Below are 20,951 nucleotides of genomic sequence, written 5' to 3' on the forward strand. Positions count from 1 at the left end.
GCCAATTGGAATGAATGCTACCAGTATTATATTTTATGATTTCTGTCATATATAAACCTATTTGCCATTAATTATTCTGTTGATATTTAAGTCTTATAATAAGTATAGTTCTCAGCTGGACAGTGGTGGCACACACCTTTAATCCCAGCAGTTGGCAGGCAGAGGCAGGCAGATCTCTGTGAGTTCAAGGCCAGCCTTATCTACAAAAGCTAGTTCCAGAACAGGCACCAAAGCTACAGAGAAACCTTGTCTCAAAACAAACAAACAAACAAACAAAATGAGCATAGTTTTCAGGCATTGTTTTATTAATTGATTGTTTGGTGTCATTAATTGTACTTCACTTTTGATTAGTTTCCCCCCAGGGACTAACACAATGTTTAAATGAGTGTTTAATATTAAACGCTTGTCTTGAATGTTTGAATTTTATGTATAGCTTTGTTATCACTACCATAGGCAAAAGTCACAGTTTTGGGCCTCCAAACATACCCTGCCTGGCTCCCTGCTCCAAACAGAAATCAAGGAGTTAAATATTAATAAATAGCAGATGTGGGAGATTTTGTCAAGGTGGCCACATTGGGAAGAGTAACAGGTAAATTTTATTGTTCTCAGGTTTATCTTTTTGTGCTGGAGTAATCTTTAGGTCTAAATAAAAGGAGGATTGAGGAAGGGATAAGAAGTGTGTAATATCCTGGTTTTTTTGTTTTTCCATATAAAGTTGATTATTGTCTTCTCAAGGTCTGTGAAGAATTTTGATGGGGATTGCATTGAATCTATAGATTGCTTTTGGTAGAATTGCCATTTTTACTATGTTAATCCTCCAAATCGAAGAGCAAGGGAGATCCTTCCATTTTCTGGTGTCCTCTTCAATTTCTTTCTTCAAAGACTTAAAGTTCTTGTCAAATAGATCTTTCACACCAATGAGAGCCTTTGCTGGGGAGGTTGTGGAGAAAGGGGTACACTCATCTATTGCTGGTGGGAATGCAAACTTGTGCAACCACTTTGGAAAGCAGTGTGGCGATTTCTCAGGTAATTCAGGATCAACCTACCCCTGACCCAGCAATACCACTCTTGGGAATATACCCAAGAGAAGCCCTATCATACAACAAAAGTATATGCTCAACTATGTTCATAGCAGCATTGTTTGTAATAGCCAGAACCTGGAAACAACCTAGATGCCCTTCAATGGAAGAATGGATGAAGAAAGGATGGAATATATACATATTAGAGTACTACTCAGCAGTAAAAAACAATTACTTCTTGAATTTTGCATGCAAATGGATGGAAAAAGAAAAAACTATCCTGAGTGAGGCAAGCCAGACCCAAAGAGGAACACGGGATGTACTCACTCATATTTTGTACCCGCACAAAATAAATGCAATGCAGATATCAAAGAATATTTATCATTTTAATGATAAACTTACAGAACCAAAGTTCCAGCGTAGTACAGGTAGGGAGGAAAAAAGGGGCGAGCCGCCTCTCCGCGCACCATTTATTGGCAGGCATTCGCCTGAGGCAAACCCCGCCCTCTAAAGGGGGCTGTCTTAACCCTACAATATTTGGTTTCTAGCCATAAATAAAGGACATTGAGCCTATAATTCGTGATCCTAGAGAAGCTAAATAAGAAGGTGTACCCAAAGAAAAACATATAGGCATCCTTCTGAATATTAACCTTCATCAGGCAATGTAAGGAGACAGAGACAGAGTCCCATATTGGAGCACAGGACTGAAATCCCAAGGTCCAAATCAGTTGCAGAAGGAGAGAGAGCATGAGCAAGGAACTCAGGACCACGAGGGTTGCACCCACACACTGAGACAATTGGGATGTTCTATTGGGAACTCACCAAGGCCAGCTGGCCTGGGTCTGAAAAAGCATGGGATAAAACCGGACTTGCTGAACATAGCAGACAATGAGGACTACTGAGAACTCAAGAACAAGGGCACTGGTGTTTGATCCTACTGCACTTACTGGCTTTGTGAGAGCCTAGGCAGTTTGGCACCTTACTAGACCTGGATGGAGGTGGGTGGTCCTTGGACTTCCCACAGGGCAGGGAACCCTGATTGCTCTTAGGGCTGACGAGGGAGGGGGACTTGATTAGGAGAGGGGGAGGGAAATAGGAGGCGGTGGCGGGGAGGAGGCAGTAATCTTTAATAAATAAATTAATTAATTAAAAATAAAGAAGTGTGTAATATTGAGCAGTGCTGAACAGACTGTATTCCTTTTGGTCATTATGTCATATCTTGTTCTGCAAGGTAGGTGAAATAATTTTTTATTGTTGGAAGAGAAAACCCAAGCCTTTTGAGTCATTGTTTGTCCCTGAGACAAGGTTCCCCTGCTATCAGTTCAAAGTCAATGAGCTCTCGGTAGCTTAGATCAACTGTTTCTGTCGGTATCACCAACATGGTCTTGACCCTTTTGCTCATATTATTGCTCCTCCCTCTCTTGGGCTGGTTTCTGCTACCTTGGCCCAATGCTTCACTGTAGATCTCTGCATCTGCTTCTATCAGTTGCTTGTTGCAGGTTCTATGATAACTATTAAGGTAGTCATCAATCTGATTACAGGGTAAGGCCCATTTAGGCATCCTCTCCGCTATTGCTTGGAGTCATAGCTGAGGTCTTTAAATAAAGAGTTTTCAGACTGCTTATGGAGAACTAACAATAGTGGGTCATGTGGAATCAATGAGACACATGAAGAGACATATTATAGTGATTTAAGAAATGATAATCGAGGTGAATTAACAGAATATTTGAAAACTTTTGAACAAAAAGACACAAACTCATCCAAGAGAACTAGATGGTAAGAAATAATCAAATTGAGAGATGAAATCAACAAAATAGAAAAAAAAAACAATACAAAGAATCAATGAGACAAAGAGTTTAAGAAAATCAACAAAATAGACAATCCTTTATCCAAACTAACCAAATGGCAAATAGAATATCCAAACTAACAAAATCAGAAATGAAAAGAGAGATATAATAACAAACATGGAGGGAATACAGAGAGCAGGGGGACCTTGGGAGAGGGTTAAATGGGAGGGGAGAGGCAGGGAGGGAAGCAGAAAAAATATAGAGCTCAAAAGAAATAGTTATCATTTTCAGGCTAAATTTGAGAAAAAACATCCACATGACAAAGATGAGAAAGCACGTTAATCAAAGTCTTTGCCTTCCCTAAGTAGTCACAAGAGAGAGAGCCAAGTCTCATATGAACAATGGACAGGGACCCATATTTTCTAAACACAGAAGAAATGGCAGATATCTTTCTATAGATTCTTTAGTAATGGCATTACTGCTTATCCACCATGCGGCCACATCTCAATCTCCCCTGAAACTGAGTACACCTTGTGACTACAGGAGAATCCAGCAGCAGTCTTGGATGCAGTCCTAAATGACCTAGAACATTTGGTTCAAAGTGTATCTGAAGTTAGCTTCCCTGAAAGAAATGCGTGTACCCTGAGAGTATCTAAGAATTGTATGCTAAAGCCAATGAAACTTGTGAAGAACTCCCAGAACATCCAAAGAAAAGGAGTGGGGGTGGATGTAGCACAATGCATGTAAGAAACAAAACCAAAGTATACAGTATATATGGCTTCTTGGCTGCAGCTCCTTTGTAAGCCATCTGCAGACTCTATGTACAGAGTAAAGAATGATTTCTTGCAAAAAAAATTGGTACAAGAGAAAACTTTTTTCTTACAGGTATAGACAGGTGAGGAGACAATATAATATCTGCTATGATAGCAGGATACTGGCAGAAATAAAGTGTAACTGGATGTCTGCCAGCATGGATGTAACTTGTTTGTTCACCCTTCAGGCCAATTCCATGAACGAGAGTAATAGGGCTGTGTTTTTCCATTTGGAGAGCTGTAAAAGCACATGACATTTTTGTTATACGAATAGTTTTCTTTTTGTCCTTAGTTCCTTCTGAAACTAGTTTTTACAAAAAAATTTGAGAACTTTAATAAATATTCTTTTATAACACACTGCTATTTTATCTACGTTTTCTGTTTGTTTGTTTGTTTTTTCGGTGTACAAATAGGACTTACAACATCATTTCAGTATATCTGTGAAAACCAAAATGTAAACAAAGAGTATACACAAATGCCAGGAGTCTGTTAATATTCTACAAATGTGTCCACTACCCACGATGCTTTGATTGAATTGGGCTCCTTGTGTCTCCATCTCTCGCAGCCCTGTCCAACTGTGTTTCTCTCTCACCAGTGCCTTTGCAATGCTGATACAATGGTGTGCATTCATTGCAGTGGCTTGGGCAGCACTGTGGCTCAACATCCCTGGAATGTTTCTGGCATGCCCACTCCTAGGTGTAGTTTGCTCGTGTACTGAAGGATGGACAACATATTATTTGGACTCTCTTGATTACTGAAAGTATCTTTTATCTCAATGTTTTTTGAAACATTTTTAAATAGTTACAAAACAGAAAATGCACATGCAACTGCAAGACATTTTCAATTGTATGCTTGGAAAAAAGGAATAATATTATCTTCTTTACTCTTCTTTAATATAAATATGATTGTTGGAAATTCTGGCTGGTATTTAACTTTATTATAATTGTGTGACTGGAGATTGAATTCTGAATCTATGTAAAATGATAAAGTAATTTCAAACAGCAATTATATCCATATTCATCACTGGTCACCAAATGCAACTGATTATAAACATACTAGGAGACTCTCATAAAGACACTGCTGATTTACTTTACATAGATAAACAAGCCACATAAAAAATGAGAGCCCAATGCTTTCAGAATTGTAAGTGATTAAACATTAATGACTGTAAAGCTTAGTCAAACTCTGAAAGTCTTAAAGTCTTCCATAGTACATCATGTTGGGTGTCAGCAGATAAAGCAGAATGCCAATAACATTTGGAGTCTTCTTGAAAAGACTTAAGCTTTGTCAATAGCTATAAATGTGCATGTGCCAATATCTAAAACCCTATCAATCTCTGTGCAGTGTTTGGAGAAGCTTGATCAGCCTAACTGACTTAAGAGCATTCTAGCTCTAGTTGGCACTGAAAATAAACAAATCTGAAAGTAGATTATATTTTCTTATTTATTCAATCTTTGTCATGAATATGCATTTGGGTGTTGGCATAGTTAAATATCTATTTTCTACACTAAAAAAGGTATGAAGGGATGAATAAATAAAAACTTTGTTTTCATTTGTCTAGAGATATAACTTAGCAACTATATTTAAACACTAATTTATCCAGCTAGTATTAATTTTTACTCAGTGTAAGAGAATGCTCTGGGTTTGACTTGTAAAACCTGATCTCCCATTTACTCAGCCGAAAAAGAAAAATCACTTAACCTGCGCAGAGCAACTACAGTTTTTTTAAAATAGAATAAACCCAGTAAATTATTTAGTAATTTTGAAGACTCAAAGGAGGCAATAATGTGGCATCCATTGAGATTATTGAAAAGTTACATTTAAAACCCTAAGAAGAAACACACAAGAAATGCAAATAAGGGCGAAGTTGCATATGAGCTGCTGAAGGCGTAATGACTCACGATTACAACCCAAACTTATTTGAAAAATTAGCTGCAGTTTTCAAGGAGGAAATGCATTAAAGGTGGCTTAGCATGAGAATTAACGAGAAAGATGCCTTTTGGGAGGAAGAAACTGTCCTGTTCTGTTGATAGAAAGATCTATAACTGCAGGTAAAGGGAATCTTTAAGGCTGTGAAAAAAGAGTTGACAAGGACAAGTTCAGAGCAGAAAGTTTCAAGGGGACATAAGCTTCATTAAAAGGACAAGATCTGAAATCCACTTGAGGAGAAAGGAAGGGAGGGAGATGAGAGAGGGGGATTCAGAAAGAGATTAGTCCATAGGTACATACTGACAAAGGGGCCAGTATTTATCATCTTATTAAATAGAAAACTCAGAGACACAAGTGTTAACTGAACTCATCATAGGCTTTGCCACTCAAGGTCTAGTCAAACTTATTCAGGTTCTGGAGGCAACCAAAGACTTCAGCAATCCCATCGCAAACAACATAAAATAAAATACATTATAAGTAATAAAAATACATGTAGACTCATAAGTTATAAGATCTTAAAAGTTGAAATATTACTTTAGGCTAGCATCTTTGAAAAAAATCAAATAAAGGGAAATTGGAGTATTGGGGGGGAAGTTGGAGAATTTTTTTTGCTTTGTTTCCATTTTTCATTTTCTTATTTTATCTTAATTTATGAATAGAACTGTAAGAGATTAGAAACTCCAGAAAATGTATTCACTTCAGATGAATTTCAAAATATCACTCTAAGGATTTAAAATTCACCCAGGAACTTCATCATGTTTACTTTAGTCAGGACATTTTTACTTACTCTGACAAAGGGATTTTGCTGTATTATTTTCACCGTCTTCCAAACACAGTGCTAGAGAGTGAATGGACAAAAATAAGAGAAAGCTTTCCTCCTTTTTTCACAGAGAGTACACTCTAGTGATGTGCTTCACAGTGTGACACTGGTCTAATTAACATCAGTTGTAAAAAGCATCAACACTTGAGGTTATCCCCTGTGTTATGTTAAAAGCATATAAAGACTACTGATATATATATTATTAATTTCATTCTTTTCATTACTAACAAACACTGTTTAGATCTTTTTAAAGAGCCACACATGATTACATACCAGTTCCATTAATAAAATACATTGTGATCCAAACCTCAAATATCAAAAGTCTCGGGTCACATCACTAAAGAAGACTGAAATGAAATTACTAAGTGGTAAGAAATTTACTGAGAATTATTTTAATTTCTCAGTTGATAATCTTACAGTGTAATAATGTAATAAACCATGAACTCAAAAAATATCTTCTTTAAAATTAGATTCCTCATAGTAAACAAACAAATTCTTATCCCAGCATTTAAAGGAAACTCTTACATAATAAAACATGATCTATTTGAGTGTTTATTCTCTTTTGGATCATGGAAATCTGAGCCAGAGGTAAAAGCTATGGTTCTTCCACTAACACGTACAGTAATTTTACACAGATAGGGGTTTTCCTGTTTGTTAGTGGGGAGGAAATCGAGTCCGTCCATGAACAAAGAAGTTATATTGCTGACAAGACTGACTATTATAAAAGTGAAATATGCTATACACTCTTCATGGTCTGGGGATACTTCCTGCCTATGAATATGCACTTGCAAATGCTTTCTTAGTTCAGTGAGCGAGAGAAGATGAAGAAAATAAAGATACAGAGACCCTCTGAGATTTGACAAAGTGTTCAAATCTTTTCATCGCAATATACCTTGGGGGCAAACAATCCCTGCCACATGAAGTAGTTAGAAAAGAAATTGATCAAAGTCAAGGTGTTGCTAAGCCACTGTCTAAGTGTTCTTCTTGTGGTTTTATGCCTGCTGCTAAAGGGATCTTATAAAACTCTATGGTAAATGGTGCAGCCTCTTGCTTCACCAACCCTTGCCCTGGGAAGGTCCAAGTAGGCTTTGCATTGCTTTTTTGTTGGTAAAGCTCAAGCCTGCAGCTATCAAACCATGCTCTCTTTTGTTTTAAGACAAAATGTTGCAGCTTAAGTACTTCTTTGAATAAAATAATATCTTTGACACTGAATTTAAAATAACAAGCTGCCCAAAGGCAAACTCCCCTTTCCCTCACCACATTGTGAATATCTCTTCACGCTTAGCACTTGTTTTGTGAGCATCCCAGCTCCAGACTCTGGGGAGAAAGATAAGACCAGAATGAGTGAAGATCGGGAAAGAGGTGCTACCTATTGAAGAAATGGTTCAAATGCAGTCATGAAACATACACAGTGTTGACAATGACCGTGGGGAAGTGGATGCAGTTTTCTATTTTTAAGTCAATATCCACTCCATCTGTGTTTTTATTTAAATAAAGTAACACTTATAAAGATTATCTTTCCAGACATGATTTTTTAACATAGGAGAAGCAATATGTAATTGTATTAGATTGAAAATTTCAAAAATAATATCTTATTCATGTCTTAAAAGCAATTATGGAACATTACCCTAAGCTCTTTGAAATACTGGATCTGTTCACTAAGCTAAATGGTTTTGGTATTGAATTTGTATAGAGAGAAAATCCATAAATAATATATATGTACATGCATATATATACATATATGTGTGTGTGTTTGTGTGTGAGCACATGGGTGTGTGCATGTGGTATTATATTTTATGATATTCTAGCATTAAAAGAATTAGAGAAAGATGTACATAAGATCTTTAACTTTGTAGTAATATTGTAATGTTCATGAAAAAATTTTCTGTGTTGCACTAACAGCATAACACCAAACTTACAGTTAATTTTCCAATAAATATTATGTATGGTAATGTATATTATAGAAACTTGGGGGTTCTTTTGCATAAGTACTAAAGTTATAATTTTTTTTAAGTTTCCCAGATAGGCTACCTATACTGAGTCTTACAGCTCCCATGAATCAGAACATGAAATAAACTCAAAAAGAAAACACAGACTCGAAAAGTGCTTTTGTATAATGTTGTGTTAGCATAAGCAAAAGCTTTGTTGCATTGCTCATGGTCTTAAAAGCCTAAACAGACAGTTCACAAAACATAGTCAATCAATGTCCAACTCTGTCTGTGGCCCTGTTTTATTGTAGTCTTTAGCTAAGGCTGACTTTTAAATTTTTAAAGGGTATAAAGTAAAATAAAGATGAATATGTAACAGAGACTACACACAGCTCATCAAGTCTAAAATATTGATTATCTGGCCAGTTTCAGAAATACCCTGCCAACTTTGGGTTTGATTCTGGGGGGACTGCTGGCTGCCCTGATGTGTAATTCTGCATTTGAATGGGAGGCCACCCAATCACACCAGGGGATACTATCCTCCTGGTGCTGCTGCTTTTATACTGGAAACATGGAGTATTTCCTCATAACAACATTGCGAGTGCATTTTCTTCCCATATGAAAAGCACTGATGGAATAAGATATCTACCACTGGTAATTTTGTTCAAGGCCAGTTATTCAAAGTAATTTGAAGGAACAACGATCTATCATACAAAACTGAGTTTTATAAAAACAATGAGAAATTCTTATACCCAACTGTAATACTACCTCCCATATAACATTACAAAAGTCATGTCTCTCAATATGTTTTAAGTATATAGGTTCACATAAAAGTATTTAAAGATTTTAAGTATGGAAATTTTAAATATTTGTTCATAAAAACTGTTTAATATGCTCATTTGTTTCAGAATTAACTTCATATAGCTCAAGTTTCATGAGAAATTAGTACAACTTTATAGTTAGCATGACTATAATCAATATTAAATTAGACACACAGAAATCGAGGCATTGTAGGTAACCAAATTAATAGGTAACCAAAAATAAAGTTGGTAATCAGTAATAAATCTTTTATTATAAAATAACGAATTTTTCTAATATGGCATTTTGTAGTGAGTAGAAAGCAGTAAAATATTTTTTGACAAAATAATTTTCTATTTCTTTTTAAAAAAGCATGTTCATATTGCACTGTCAAATGTTTTATTTCTTACAATACAAGATGATTACCTGGCATCTTACCTCTAAATATAATATTAAAAGGGATGCAGAAATAAAAGCACCATGAAAGACAATGTAATTAAGAATGTGATCATGAACAAAGAGTAAGCAATTTTTTTTAAAAAAGAATCTATCTGTTAGCAGAATTAAAAGAAGCAAATAAATTTTAATAAAGTGACAAAATTCAGTAAGAAAATTTCCTCTACTCAAAATCATAGTAATAAATACTCTATTTTGATACTAGCCATAATTTAGTTCAAGGTTTCCTTCGGTATCTTGCATACCTCTTAATGACATAACAATGCTTAGAATAAGCACATAGGAAATTTTAACTTTTTAGTCACGTGTGTTGCTGTTTTTACTTGGGAAAAGATGTATTTGTTGTTGTTTAGTTTATAACTTACACAATTCGTTCTATGAAACAAGGTCAAGCCAGAAATGATGCCCAAGATGAACTAAAAACAAAGCTCCATGATTCAAAGGGATGTGGATCAATGCAAAAGTGCAAGATCTTTTTCTTCCCCATCCTAAGACGAATGCACATCTTCTATGGGTAAAAGAGCCCAAAGCAGTCTCTTCTAAACCATCTATTCTCATACACAACAAGCCTTTGACATCTGTGACACAGGAGACATGCAGAAGTCATTAAGAGTGTCCCGAGGGGATTCCAACAGTTGCTTCACTTTAGGGTGGGTGTGAGAAGGCTTGAAATTAAATTACTCTAAAATAAAGTTAGAGTGCTAAGCAATTTCCTGCTGTCCAGCTCAGTAGGGTTTCCCGTGAGAAACGAAAGTGGGCAAAAAGCTCAGACAGACAGACAAACATATTTACCCCTAGGTAGAAGGTACAATTCAATTAGCCTGTCACAAAAGGGAGATGCTTTCTCCTTCTGTTCAGATGTCATGGGACTGAGGAACATAGTCTGGGGCCAAAAAAAAAAAAAATGGCACAAATGCATTCATCTGGGCTACCATTCATCCTGATCCAAGGTCTAAACACAACACATAAAAGAACAGCACTGTGGAAGGACTTCCTCTCCCTAGTTACCAAGTTGAGAGTTGCAAGGGAACATGGGAGCAGGGGGTGGGGATTTTTCCAGAATGTTTCAGTGTCTAGGAACTGTCAGAGGATCCTACAGAGTTAACGACTGACTCTGAAATCATATCAGCACAATTCAATTCACATTTCACAAGAAATATGCATTTTTAAATTTTATTATTATTATTATTTTAGTGCACAGTATGGTGTGTGTAAAGGTACCTTATGAACTTTCTTTCCCTCTGTAGCTGGAAACCGATATAGGCACTTCCAAAGAGTCAAGTATCTATTATAGTGCCTCATTAATATGCATGTTTTTGGCACTCGGTTTGGTTCAGCTGGTATGCTTTCCAGTATCTCATTCTTTATTTATATGAGACTGGGAGGTGTGACCTATGGAGCCAGTTGGCTGTCATGAATTGGAATATTCATTAAGCCTCATGAATTATGCATTAGACTGCTTATAATACTAAGATCCACATTTGATCTAGCCAGAACTCTCAACTGCTTCCCATTTGATGGAATGATCCACATTTTGGTCAAACTATACATGTGCTCCATACACTGCAGGACTGAGTGTACATTTGCTACCCAGAATGGCTTGAGATTGTGCAGCTCACATCTGACTAAGTGGGTTTTCATATTTTTGCATGTTCAAAGGGCACAACAGACATCTAGCAAACCAGATTAGAGTAGCATTTTCCTCTAGCCTGAATACTACTTCCATCCATTACTGCCCCTGCCTATAAAAGTCATCAATGACTGGTAAGCAGCCAGAATAATAAATGACATATAGCTATCTCCTGGTGATCCACACATAAAAGCAACACCAAATGAAAGGACGTGGAAAGGCTCTTAAGAACTTAAGAATGTACCTTACCAAAATCAAGGAAACACTTTTACTGATAGCCTTATTTGTTTTGTTATTTTTGTGTGGGTAAAGATATCCAGGCCAAAAAAGGAAAAAGAAAGAAAACAAAAATGAAAATGAAAAAGTCTAATTTTCAGATTTTGCTGATATTATAAAAAGTAAAAAACAGTGTTTGAATTATAAATATTAAATTCATATTGTGTTTAAATCCATACCTTTTAAAACAGAAAAAAAGGAAATATAAAGATGAATCAGCAAACATTATGATTTCTTGTATAGACAGCTAAAGGCATGTCACTTTTAATTTCTCAGTATAAGCTGCTCAGGTCCAACTCCATGTTTCCTATTTATTCTTATTTTAAAAAAAACATGATGGTTGTATATGGCCTCAATCTTAAATCGCTGATCATTTTCCACTTTGGAATGTGCCTACTATTTTTCCCAATGTAGACAGGCCTTAGAAGGCAATCTTATTGATGAAGGTAATTATTACCACAATTAAACCCTCAAACACAGTTTGAATGTGGTGCATTCCCTTTGCTATATTCTGGAAAAGTGGCCTAAAGGATCTATAGCCAGCTCTAAAAGAGGTCATGGGTGAGTCCTGGATAAAATGGCATTGTTTACAGATTTTTTAGTGAAGAGATTAGCTGTCATTTATTTTCACATACCTAACTAAGGCGCCTTCGTGGTTCCCAGCAAGAATGTGTTCTCTTCTCTTTCTTAGCCTGTCACATCCTTGTCAGTTTCAATAAAATTACTTACCTGAATTATGCAAATGAAGCTTTGTTATGTCCAGCTCCCGTCATTGTTCATCTCCACTACAGCTGAAAATTCTAGCAGACCCCTTGCTTACACTGTCTGATTCCAGGACTCCTTAGGTCAGGACCTTTGAACCTCAGAGCTTGACTTATGCCACAACCATTTGACAAATCGCCCAGACCCTCACAAAAGCTGGTTGAGCCCCAGAGTGGCTGCTCTCTCTATACACCACTGTCTCTCTGTTTTGACATTTCCTTCTCACTTTTCCTCTCAGTAATTAGACAAAGGGAGAAAAAGACATTTGTGTTTAAAGAATGCTTTCATTTAGGACTGTGATAAATGGCTCCCCTTTCCAAGAAGCTGCAATCCCACTCCAGGACAGAGGGCTCCTTCACAAGGGCCTGGACAGTGAGGGCCTCCCACTACACTCTTCCAGGACTTTAGCATTGCCTCTGAGAGCCTAGAGAGTGTGTCTACTGATTTGTTCTGTTCTCAGTAACCCTGAACAATGGGAAAATGTAGCATAAACTTGCTTGTTAAAACTATCATGGTTTTAAAATGAAAAGTATTGCGTTTATAATCTAAATAATTCTAGCAATGTTGGGAGTTGAAAAAAGTACTGTGATTTTGAAAGTAAACACACTGCCGTTAAATGTCTTTTTGTTCCAATAACAGATTACAGGTGGAAATCTACCTCATTCTTTGGTGGTTTATATATTATCTTGAAAGGAAAAGAATTAACATGACTAGCATAAAAGTGATAAATTTGAAATAGTTTTAGAAAAGTTTCAGCATATGTGCTTTAAAATAAGATATAGGACAACCTTGCTGCAAAAGGAAAACCTGTCACAATGAAGGAAAATTTTAATAGAGCAGAACTTATGTCAACCATGCTTTCATATGCTTCTTTTAGAGCAACGAGTTAATGTTCATTGTTCCATGGAGAGAGAAAGATTGCCAAACATGACAACAAATTGAAACTGCATGTGAACCCAAAGCCTCCAGTTCTGGCGAGGAATTAACATGTTGCCATCGACGTTGTGGTTCATCTGTTGCTTGCGCTCCCTGTGCTTTTTTAATCAGAGTATATTTCCCGAAGCAGGCAAGTTACCTCAAGTCATCACATTCTAGTTAAATTGTTAAACAAGAAAATCCAGGGGATATGACTTTATTCACAAATTAGAGTATAACAAATACAGGAAAATGTGGGATTCAAAAGTAAAAAATAAATAAGTAAGAGACTGCCCATGTCAAGTGGCGTGTAGCATTTATGTGGTTCCTCAAAAACTTTTCTGTCCTGAGACTGGTTAAGTTAATACTGCAAAACAACAATATATATTCTCAAAAGAGCATTTCTTTTATATTTTTTAAACATTAGGTCATATAGTTCCTAAAGAATTTACAATAACATCAATTTAATAAAACCAAAACTTGAAGCTAAAGCTGATTCGTATAAACTTTTGTCATCCCTTCCTTTCTCCTCTTTATGTTTAGTTGGAAGAGCTAAAACTGCATAAATGAATAAACATGTCAGAGTTTCTAACCCCAGATCCAGACAAAGCCAAAGGAGGAATCAATTTCATTTGGAATTTCACTGAAATCTTTCTGAGGGAACAGGGTCTTTATATGATTCCCATGAAAAAGGCCCTAGACCCAGCAACCTGATAAACCTGAAATAATGCCCCCCCCCCCCCAGGCCTGGGGCCAGGAAGCACTCTGCTTCAGAGAAGGTTTCTAGCTTGCAGGCATGAATTTCATGAGAAATGCAGAGCACGGGAACTTGTTTGGTAAACGTTAACTGCTATAAAGTATGCTTAGCTTATGATTCCTTCATTCTGTAAACTGAACAGAACAGAAGTGAGCCTGCTGATGCATAGCTGAAATGAGTATCAGTAAAATCTTACAGCTCCCAGGTACAACGGGGAGCATGGCTTATTGGAAAAGGGAGCTGATTATTTTTGGCAAATCCAAAGACATACTAACATGTAAGTTCTAGTTTTGTGGTTTTTAAGCTGATAACTTCAAATCTGTACAGCTCTTGCAGAAGGTGTTTATATGCTAATATATGACTTTGAACATTCATGCAAGCTTTTTCTTTACAAGCCCTTGTGGGTTCCAATATCAACACTCAGGCCTTTACAAATGCTAGTCTCTTTCTCTTAAGTAACAATACATTTTCATTTGTTTTTAGTCGGCCAACTATGTCTTTATTTTTAAAGTAAAATATCCGCTTTTACTGATGGATTAGGATCAGATGGTAACTTTCTTGAATACGTACAGAAAGTTGGAATCTTTACTTAATATGAACTCCCTCCAACAAAGGTCATTTTTACCCGGGAAAGTCACAGACAGAATTTATTTACTCACTGACAAGTCATTCTCTTAGGGAGGACTTTGGACTTTCCACAGGGAAGGGAACCCTGACTGCTGTTCAGACTGGAGAGGAAGGGGGAGAGGAGTGGGGGGAGAGGGAGAGGAGTGGGAGGAGGGGGAGGGAAATGGGAGGCTGGGAGGAGGCAGAATTTTTTTTTCAATGAAAAAAATAAATAAAATAATAAAAAAGCAAAATTACTTTTTTCTTAAGCCCATCACCAACACTTAGGTAGGTGGGGAAGACAGAACTGAAGAAAGGGAGGAAGAAAGCAGAGATGGATGCCAGTTAGAATCTCCTGTAAGCCACTGCCATATGGTGATACACAGATTAATGGAGATGGGTTAAACTAATATGTAAGAGTTAGCCTATAAGAAGTTAGAGCTAATGGTCCAAGCAGTGTTTTAATACAGTTACTGTGTGGTTAGTTTGGGTGTAAGCTAGCCGGGAAGCTGGGACAAACAAACATAAAGATGACTGCTAAACTTGCTTAAAGGTGAGATGGTTCTTTGGGGTTCCTACTTCATGAAAGAGTCTGCGAGACATCCTGCAGGACACAGAAAAAAGTGACTGAACTGTCTTTAAAATTCCCTGATTCATGGAAAAGTCTGCTGGATTCTATGGGCCTGTAGGCTGAAGATGGATGCCCCAATGGTACAGAAGAACTTTGGGTTACTATCCAGGCAGCAAGATGTCTCTGTCAATTCTAGAGTTTTAGAAGTTGCTTACAATGTATTTCCTGTTTACTTATGTAATATTATATCTTTCTGACTTCTTTGATGGAGTTATAGAATTGATGATAATAATAATATAGCTTTCCTTAGTTATAAAAGATAAAGTAGATATAAATATTGTATCTGTAATTCTTGCTTGATAATTGTTTTGTTATATATAATTTTACTATGTTAAATTTAAAGCTTTCCTTTTTGTTTAAACAGAAAATGGGAAATTGTGTAAGAGTTTCTTCTGTTTGTGTGTTGCTTTCATTGGTTAATGAATAAAGAAACTGCCTTGGCCTTTTGATAGGGCAGAACTTAGGTAGGTGGGGAAGACAGAACTGAAAGGAGAAAGCAGAGTCAAGAGAAGCCATGGATCCTCCTCCTGAGATGGAGACCCGTTAGAATCTCCGGTAAGCCACTGCCACATGGCGATACACAGATTAATGGAGATGAGTTAAACTAATATGTAGGAGTTAGCCAATAAGAAGTTAGAGCTAATGGCCAATCAGTGTTTTAATTAATACAGTTACTGTGTGGTTATTTCAGGTGTAAGCTAGCCGAGCGGCCGGCACAAGCAAGCAGGCCCTCCTCTTACAATAAGACTTCCAGATAACTTCGATAACTTACAATGATGGCTACTTGAGGATGTTTGCGAGTAGGAATTATATTATTGTTGATGATAAAATATTGCATTGAAGTCATTCATTAAAAAATAATTTTCTAGTATTTAGTGAGCAGGTGTTTTAATAGAGTTTTAACTGATGTTTTATGATTTTAACATCTAAATAATATGAAATTTTTGAAAAAAAGAAATATTTTAATCTAATTTCAAAAGATTGTTCTTCAGAAAACAATCAAAAAGAACTTTTAATCTATGGTTATTTTGATTGCCTGTTTTATTTTTTTAAGCAGGTCTTCCCGGTTATTGTCCAAAAGGGTATTGGTAGAACTGTCCTAGCTCAAAAGGACATATCCTCTCTTCAACATTATGGTCTGAAATAAAGACTATTTGATTTTTGCCAAGTAATTATAAAAATGGCTTTTTTTTCTATTCAAGGATAAAGACACAGTACAACTTAACTTATCAACATGATGTTAACAACTTTTATCTATACCTGTCTTTACCTTACAATGAAATTTAGGAGAGTCTTTTAAAAAAAAAGAAAAAGAAAGGTCTTATTTTACTCTCAGACTATTTAAATGGTTACTTTTCAGACATGGCATGCTTTCTTCATCTTCACATCTCATCATGTGGCATTATCTCATCTTCCGCCATAAGTTCCTATAAATTAAAGTTCTATGATTGAATTGCTGTACCTTTTATCTTATAGCTCCCTCCCAAATTTAATATACACATTTTAATATGTCACATACACCCCTGCTACTCTCTCAATCCAAACCCTCCTAAACTCTCACCTTCAGAAGCAGATATGCCTGCTTGTCTGCTTCTCACATCCACCAATATTATTCAACATAAAATTCATAGTTATGTACATTAAAGCTCAGCATCCCTTAGTAGTGGTGTCATCATAGATTTTAGAAACAAATTTAGTATCTTAGCAAGGCTGCAGCACACCTAGCGTGGTCATGTACGGAGCCTTCACAATCCTCTTCCCATTTCCTTCATCTTTATCAACCCACAAGCTCCGTTCATAGCATCAACATCACCAGAACTTTCATTCTACCTGGTGTCTGAGTCAGATGAATTCATGCATTCTTGATGCCCTAGTGATATCAGGGAGGAAACTTGTCCATTTATATTTTTGAGCTGTGAGCTCTTCCATAGTAGGGAAATTCATTTTGTTTATTTTCAGTTGTCTAGAATTCATTTGGCTTTTGCTTAATAATTACTTAATTGAGAGTCATCCAAAACAGAGGAAATTGATCTTATGAAGTTGCTAATAAGTAAGTATATTATCACTAATCTGGAAAAAGAAAGAGAAATGGTGAAATATTATATCAGTGGGTCCAGCATGTGTCACTAAAGTTAAACATTGCATGTAGGAAAAAACAATATTTAATGTAAGATTCCAGTTTCAGCTCCAATATATAAAGAGCTTAAGAGTAATTGACATTGTAACTGACACTCATTAAAGAGGAAAAAGTCAGCCAATCCAAATTCCAAGATTTTCCTGGAAACTGAAACAGTGAAAACTGCCATCTTAAGACCTGGGAAGCATACAGCAACTAAGATTTGGCTTATAGAGCAGAAACTACTGGGATTTGATCTGATAGGAACATTTGTAGAACAATTTTGGTTAATGCAATATTAATTGCAGAAGACTAAGAAATTCCTGGGGATGCCAGTTTCAGGAGGCACAGTTTCCTTATCTTTACTTCCAGAAACAACACCAGGTTCTCACTGTGAAGATCTAGAGTATACCTATATAAATGAGTATGGAGGAATAATCATTGTGAAACCCTGTCAGATTTGCCTTGTTAAGAAAGGCCTGGCTCAAAGGGAGAAAGTCTATCAAAGGAGATTCTTGTAAAACACATCCTTATACCCAGGTTACTAATAAGGTGTGTTTTATATTCTAGTACCAATCGCCATCCTGGTTTATTTGAGGGATAGGGAAGAGGTATTCTAAAGAATCATGACTTTCAATAAATAGCCTAGCAATTCTGCTGTCCAGAAATGAATGCAGGGAGCAGGTATATAGGACAGACACACTTTTCAAAGTCAAAGTCCTAGAATCAGGCCTTCTACAACACCAAAGTTTTATCAGAAGAATTTTATCTTCTTCATATTTTATCACAACAACATGGTAATAGTGAATGGAAGGGTGTCAGTATAATTCAAAGAACAAAATAAAGGGGAGAGAGAGAGAGAGAGAGAGAGAGAGAGAGAGAGAGAGAGAGAGAGAGAGAGAGAGGAAAGAAAAAAGGAAAAAATAAGGAAAGAAAGAAACAGGGAGGGAGAGAGAGAGGGAGGGAGGGGAAGGAAAGAAAGGAGGGAGTATATAAAGAAAGGAAGGAAAGAAAGAAGGAAGGAAGGAAAGAAAGAAACAGTGAAAAATAAGGAAAGAAAGGGGAGGGGAAGGAAGGAAGAAAAGGAGGGAGGAAAAAGGAAGGAAGGAAAGAAACAAGGAAAAATAAGGAAAGAAATAGGGAGGGAGAGAGAAGGGTGAGGGGAAGAAAGGAAGGAAAAGATGGAAGAAAAAAGGAAGGAAGGAAGGAAGGAAGGAAGGAAGGAAGGAAGGAAGGAAGGAAGGAAGGAAGGAGAAGACAAAAAGACTCATCTTTCTACAATTTTCTGAGAATAAGTGAGTCTGAGGGCGCACCTGTAAATGGAACATCTACATCAACCCTTCACCTCCAAGGCTCTGGAAACATCTAGAAAGCAGGGACAGGAAGAATGTAAGAGCAGAAAGATAAGGAGACATGCTCTGAAGTGTTGTCCTTCTAACATGGTCCTCCTGCTGCACATCTAAACCCAGGAGCTGTGATTATCTCCTCCATTAGACCTGCAAGAGATCAAGCCACTTAAAACTTCCAGCATGAAGTTGGGTAGGCAATTTTAAGATATAACTCCTAGCTTAGGAGCTATTCGCAATTAATGGCTGCTAGTGAAGAAAGAGCCACTTTTGGGGGTGGCCATGGTGGATTCCTCATGCCACATTCATGAACATAAGGGCAGCACTAATTGGATTCAGTGCATTAATTAATTACTTGGATAATTAATTATAAAGGAGATGAGATAGGGAGTTTCTGGGAGGAGTTGGAGAGAGAGTGATGGATGGTAAAAATATATTGTATTTATCTATGAATTCTTAAATAATACATGTTAATATACAAAAAAGAACGTTAGCAAAGCAAAATATCAGAAGAGAATAAATTGTATATATAAACTGAAAGATGAAATTTGTATATAAAAAGACAAAAATAGAAGCTAACATGAAAATCTTAGTAGCAGAAATGAACCATGCTTTTGCTAGGTTCCCTGGTATTCTTGACAATAGTCACGTACAGAAATAATCTGGTCTTGAAGACAATTTAATGAGAATACTACAAACTTGAGACTGGAGCAATGACTCAGCAATTAAGATCACTGGCTGCTCTTGAAATGGACACAAGTTTTGTTCCTAGCACACACCTGGTAGCAAACAACTACACAGAACAGCAGCAGATGCACTTGCTTGACCTCTGTCATCACTATGCACACACGTGGTGCATAGACATACATCCCAGCCAATTATTGTTATACATAAAATAAGCCAAAATAAATCCAGAATCTGTAGAAAATATTATTACTAAAAATTACAGAGGAAAAGTGATGAAAAAGTCCAAGGACTATGGAATAATGTAAAAATTGTGACAAGTGTGTAAACTCAATACCGTTAAAGAAGAAAAAGAAAACCAAAGTAACAGAAATAATTGAAGAATATTGTAAAAATTGAAGATGCACCTTTTAACATCACAGATGTGAAGACAAAACAATTCTACAAGATAATCAAATTGCAAAAACTTTAATATAAAAATAAAAATTTTGAAATAAATCATAGAAAACTTACCTACAGCAGAAGTATAAAATAAAACGAAACAAAAATGCAAGGATCTTCTCATAAGAAACTCTGCAGTTAAGAAAAGACTAGAGGTGTAGACGTATCACTGCACTGACATAGTTTACAACATTAAGAACTTAAAATACAATCTATATGTAACATAAAAGAATTAATCAAACTGAGAATTAATAACAGAAAGATAAATAGAATACCAATTATCTGTAGAATTGCAGAAAGCATATTTAAACAAATAAAGTGTATCAAGAGATATTTTAGATCATATCCTCTGTATGTGCTTCTCCCTACTTTCTTTTACTTTTCCCCTTTATCTTCTTCTGTCTGTTTTGCTCTGTTCTGCTTTGTTTGTTTTAATTGTCCTCTTTGTTTTCTAGAAAGAAAGAGAAAGAAAGCAGAGAGCGAAAGTGTGGGGAGGTGGCTAAGGTCTGGGAAGAGATGAGACAGGAAAAGTGAAATCAGAATAGATTGTATAAAAACAATCTATTTTAAATTTAAAATATAAGAAAATTGATAACAAAGAATAAAGTATATATTACATATGTATATATACATCTATATATCTTGTGATATATATACATTTGCTTTAATATATACATGCATTGACTATATTGTATTAATGCTTTGATCAAATTATCATTTATATATTTATAATATGATCAAAGCAATAATACAAAAGAGAATTTTTCCAATACCCTTCTAAAGGAGTGATATAAAAAACAATAAAAGACCCCAAACTACCAAAGTTACTCTAAAATAATTGCACTCCAAATAGCCTTATACCTATTAATGAACTCAGATCATTAATTAACAGTCTTCCAGTAGAGGAAACATTATCTCCAAATTGAACTTCTCTCCTCTCATATGACTCTAGCTTGTGTCAAGTTCGCATAAAAGCATCTAACTCAGTATTAATAAATAATTGAGCATTATGTATCTGCAGATGGAAAAAAAAACACTATCAATGTATCAGTTCTTGATTTTTAAAGAATTCCACTGAAATATATAGAAATCTATTTAGTAGAAATGAGCTACCTATTGTATAGGTTGTACTGTGAAGGCTACATTTCTATAGGCATGATGTAAAAATAGAGAGGAAGACAAAAGAAAAAGAGGAGGAGGAAAAGGAAAAAGAAACAAAGAAAAGGATGAATAAAACA

The sequence above is a fragment of the Microtus pennsylvanicus genome, chromosome 6 (assembly GCF_037038515.1).
Source record: "Microtus pennsylvanicus isolate mMicPen1 chromosome 6, mMicPen1.hap1, whole genome shotgun sequence".
Classification (NCBI taxonomy): domain Eukaryota; kingdom Metazoa; phylum Chordata; class Mammalia; order Rodentia; family Cricetidae; genus Microtus; species Microtus pennsylvanicus.